Source organism: Echinops telfairi, unplaced genomic scaffold, assembly GCF_000313985.2.
Source record: "Echinops telfairi isolate 266 unplaced genomic scaffold, ASM31398v2 ScPeMD7_5;HRSCAF=22, whole genome shotgun sequence".
NCBI lineage: Eukaryota > Metazoa > Chordata > Mammalia > Afrosoricida > Tenrecidae > Echinops > Echinops telfairi.
In genome coordinates this window covers 34,273,689-34,278,510 of record NW_022103901.1, presented here as the reverse complement: position 1 = coordinate 34,278,510, position 4,822 = coordinate 34,273,689, and the positions used below count along the sequence as shown (strand labels likewise).

General features: G+C 56.1%; 1 pseudogene; it reads left to right on the top strand.

The window, feature by feature from the left end:
• Positions 1–3,590: 3,590 nt before the first annotated feature.
• LOC115867983 overlaps positions 3,591–4,822 on the top strand; it is a 4,831-nt pseudogene continuing 3,599 nt past the window's right edge.

Below are 4,822 nucleotides of genomic sequence, written 5' to 3'. Positions count from 1 at the left end.
AGGAAGAATCCTATCATGTGGGTATTATCCACCCACCCCACAGTTCACAGGGGAACAAAACGAAGGATTCTGCTATTGCTGCTGAAGATCCCGGTGGTGCGGTGGTTATGAGTCGGGCTGCTAGCCTCAAGGTCAGCAGTTCAAAACCACAAGTCATTCAGGAGGAAACAGATGAGGCTGTCTACTCCCGTAGAGAATGACAGTCTTGGAAACAAACAGGGGCACTTGGACCCTGTCCCGTAGGGTCACATTGACTTTGGGAAAGCAAGCTTTTACCAGCCTCACTGCCATGGAGTCGATGCTGATTCATAGCGATCTCATAGGACAGGGTAGAAGTGCCTCTGCTTTCCCAAGAGCACCTTTCTCCTCAGGAGCAGCCCAACTTGTAATCACGGTGCCATCAGGGCTCTGAGTTTAACAAAGGGACCCTTTCTTTATTACTCGATGTATGGGCTGGGGGTGGGGGGCACATAAGAGCTAAGGCAACGGAGGGGAGGCCAGGCTCTGTTCCCCGCCCTGAGCATGAACATCAGCAGAGAAGTGTGCCTAAGAAGGCCAGGCATCTCAGTTTAGCACGCAGGCAGCCTACATCCCACACAAGCGAGAACAAAGACCATAAATGTCCTGTTGTCTCTCTCTCTCCCTCCCCTCCTCCTAGATCCTGCTGTGGCTCCCTATTGCTCAAGCCCGGCCAGCCGGAAGCTGGTGGACAAGGAAGCCAGGTGCGGTGGCCTTCGCAGGGGAGCTGGGTGGGGAAGTGCAGAGAGCGGAGGAAAGCCCAAGAAAGTGCTCTCCTGCCCTCTCTCCATCCTCCTGGGCCCTTGCCAAGGGGCCAGCACTCCTAGCCCACCAGCCTGGGTCCTCTGTGTCCTTCCAGGGCTCCGTGATCTGCTCCGGACACACTGCCCGCTGGCAGGACTTTCCGATGCCTGGAGCCTTCGGGGTTCCAAGTGATGGATGGCATTGCTGCTCCCACTCCAAATTCAATAACTGCATGTTCGTGACCAGTTACCAGGAGGCACCCAGAGAACTCCCCTCCGGGAGCATGTGGCCACAGACACCCAGCGCTGCCCCTTTCCTGGGTGGGACCACCCTCCCTCTTCTGCTACCAACCGCCTTCCCTCTGCTTGCTCACCAGCCTACGTGCAGCAGAAAATGCCAGCGCTCTGGAATTTACTCTGCTGAGCCGCGTCTAGGGGGACGAGGTAACATTTGACTGATTCCAGAGTCTGGCTCCGTTTGGCAGGTGCCCTTGTCACCTGCTCCTCCAAAGGACTGTGGGTGGGGGCTCCCTGTGCCCTCTCTGAACCTTTGATGCCAAAAGGACCCAGGAAACCCACCGCACTGCCAGGGAGTCAATTCCGCCTCACAGTGCCCCTCCGGGACAGGGTCGAGCTGCCCCAATGGGTTTCCGAGGCTGCAGACCTTTACGGGAGCAGACTGCCTCATCTTTCATGCAAGGAGCGGCTGGTGGGTTTGAACCGCCAACCTTGAAGCTCAGAGATGAGCAGGGAAGCCAGGCTGGCCACCATGATGTGCAATGTGAAGTCCATCTGGGGTTGGGCACAGCTGGAGCAAGGCCTGTCTCTCTGTCTAGCTGTCTGTCTGTCAGCTGATGAGAACCTTGGTGTAGAATGGCAACAAGAGTCTAACGATTCCTTGTCTTAATAATCGAGTGATGACGACGACGATGATGATGATGATGTCCTTGTGTTCAGGTGCCATCGAGTCGGTTCCGACTCAGAGTGACCCGATCAGAACCAACCATCGCCCGTCCTGCCCATCCACACAGCTGTTCCCGTGTGCAAGCCCACTGCTGCAGCCCTGCGTCCATCCATCTGGTCAAGGTCTACTTCATGCTGTCCCACGCATGACGCCCTTCTCCAGGGACTGGTCTCTCCTGACCCCTTGTGCAAAGTCTGTGGGAGAAAGTCTCGCCACCCTTGCCCATGAGGAGCACCCTGGCCGTTCTTCCTCCAGGACAGATGGGTCTGTTCTTTAGGCAGTCCACGCTACTTTCAGCATTCCTCTCCGGCACCATCGTTCAGAAGCATTGATTCGTTGGTCTTCCTCATTCAGTGTCCAACTCTCATATGTCTATGAGGCGATTGAAGATACCATGGCTTCGGTTGGGCACCCTGAGTCCCTATAAGCTAAATACCACAAGGGGAGCTTTCATGCACAGAAATTAATTTAATCACCGTTTAGGAGCCTGGAGGTCGGGATTCGGTGGGCCAGGACAGGCTCTCTTTGTCAATTTTTAGGGGGTGGGGAGATCCTTGTCTCAGCTGCTTCATCTCCTCAGGGTTCCTTGGGGGTCTCCACAGGGACCCTCTCCCCGGCTCCCTCCTCCCCTCTGGTCCCTTGATTCTGTGTGATCTGCTCTTTGGACCTCTCAGAGGTGACTGACAGAGGACACACAGTGGACAGGGCATGTCCTCCTGGACACAAGACCCTACCAGGGGGCTGTGCCATGTTCCTGGAAATTCCCATTATCCTTTCCTGTCACGAACTGCTCTAAGCACCCCTTGTGCTCCAAATGGGGCCATGTCGTGGGGGTCTGTTGTTGGGGGCCATAGAACCAACTCTGGCCCACAGTGCCAGCCCCCACCCACCCCCAGCCCCTGTGCCGGGGCAGAACTGCCATCACCTGTATGGGAGCCAATCACCAGGTCTTTCCTGCCCAGAATCACTAACCCTTTGGTGGGCAGTCACGGGGCCAGCAGGAATGCCTTCCCATGGTGTAGGGGTTACAGTTCAGAACACATTCCATCTATAACCCCAGCGTGTCACCCCCAAGAGAGGCAGGACTCTGGCCCAGCAGAAGAGGGGTGAGCTGAGTACCCCATGACCCAGCCCTGCCCTTGGGAGGAAGCTGGCATGAGGCGCCTCCTAATGATCAAAACCAAAAACCAAATTCCGTGCCCAAGTCGATGCAGACCCATGGCAACCCTATAGGGCAGGCAGAGCTGCCCCTGTGGGCTTCCAGGACTGTGACTCTTAGGGAGGCGGAAAGCCTCTCTCTTCCACAGAGCAGCTGGTGGCTCTGATCAAAGGCCCTGCAGAAAGAGCCCTAAGTCACCTCCTTAGAGCTCCCCTGTTTCTCAGCATCTTGTAGATGAAAAGTAACAGTCGCTGTAATTACTCCAATCACTTATGCAAAGGAGGCTGCTCAGTTCCTAAATTGGAAGTGGCAGCCGGGGCCATCTGGAAAGGCAGGCAGCCCCTCCCCAGCGTGTCTCCTGGCTCTGGGCCTGTGCCTGGTGGCTCCTAACCAGGGGAATTGCCCGCTGCACGTCAAAGTGGTGGTGTTAGGCCAGGTTCTTGAGAGAAGCAAAGCCTGTGAGGCTTACATGTGTCCTAGATAGAAAGCGACCGAGCTCAAGAGATGACTTACACGGTTGTTGGAATTGGAAAGTCCAGCCCGGTTCAATCAGGCTTCTCCAGACTCCCAGAAGCTGGTGAACAGGAAGCAGTATGAGGACCCACAGACAACCCAAGGGACAGGCACAGGGGCACAGGCGGGTGGATGCAGGGGTAAATGGATCCACTGTCGGTGGGCTGCTGGTGGCTTCTGGGATGGGTAGGCGATGCAGCGGGAGATGGAGGAAGAAGATGTGAGATACAGCTCCTGCAGAAGGGAGAGGGCCAAAGGGGACTCAACTCCCCCCAGTCTCTCTTATACAGAAAGGCTTCAGGCGCCAAGGAGGTGTTGTCAGGCTGTGACCTGAGTGGCAGGTTGGGCTCCCCCCCTGCCCTTACCCAGCAGGGTCTAGTGAACATCGTCACCTAATCCACCCTCCAGAGTGGCGGGGTGTTGTCAGGGACACGACTCAACTCCTTGGGACTTGGTTCTGGATCCCCCAGCTGAGGACAGCAGATACTAATCACTGCTGTGAAATGGACAATGTCCTTCCGGTGATCTCACAGTCCAACTAAGCCAAACCCCAAACTCACTTCGATCCAGGCAATTCCGCCTCATGGAGGCCCTACAGGAACAGGGTAGGACTGCCTCTGTCAGTTCGCGAGGCCGTCACTCTGTATGGGAGTGGAACGCTCACATCTGTCTCCTGGTTATTTCAAACCGATGCCCTTGTGGTTCAAAGCCCAACTCGTAACCCACTGAGCCACCAGGGCACCTTGGATGGTCTGAATAACTTGGGACACCATGTCCTTTCTATCCAGGGCTGGGAGACTGGGAGTCCAGGTTATGTTCAAGGAGAAAGATGGCTAGCTTGACCTTGTAAGGATAGTTGACCCCAGAACCTTGGCCTATTAACATCCTGGCCCACCTGCTGCCATCGTGTCCGCTCCAAGTCACAGAAGCCCTCTGTAGGGCTCTGGGGCGTTGTATCCCTTGACGGGATGAGACAGCCTCCCCTTGCTCCCGCAGAGGGTGGTCAATCGGAACCACCAGCCTTGCCCTAAGCAATCCCGACAAACCCCAACCCAACAGGGCCATGAGTCCTCTCCAAACCCAGACCACACTCACCGCCATCGAGCCCACTCTGGCTCATAGTGACTAAAGGGCGGGGTGGAACTGCCCCTGTGGGCTTCCAGCACCGTCACTCTCGAGGAAAGCAGGCAGCGTTGTCTTTCTCTCAAGGAGCAGCTGGTGAATTCAAACCGCGGGCCTTCCAAGTCGCAGTTCAGTGCTTAACCATGATGCCACCAAGCCAAAATCAGAACTAGACCAAACCCTGCCCTCAAGGTGGTTCCAGCTCAGAGCAGCCTGGTAGGGCAGAGTCGAGCTACCCCCAGGGCTTCAAGACTGTCCATCTTCACAAGACCTCATTTTTCTCCTTAGAAGCAGCTGGCGGGG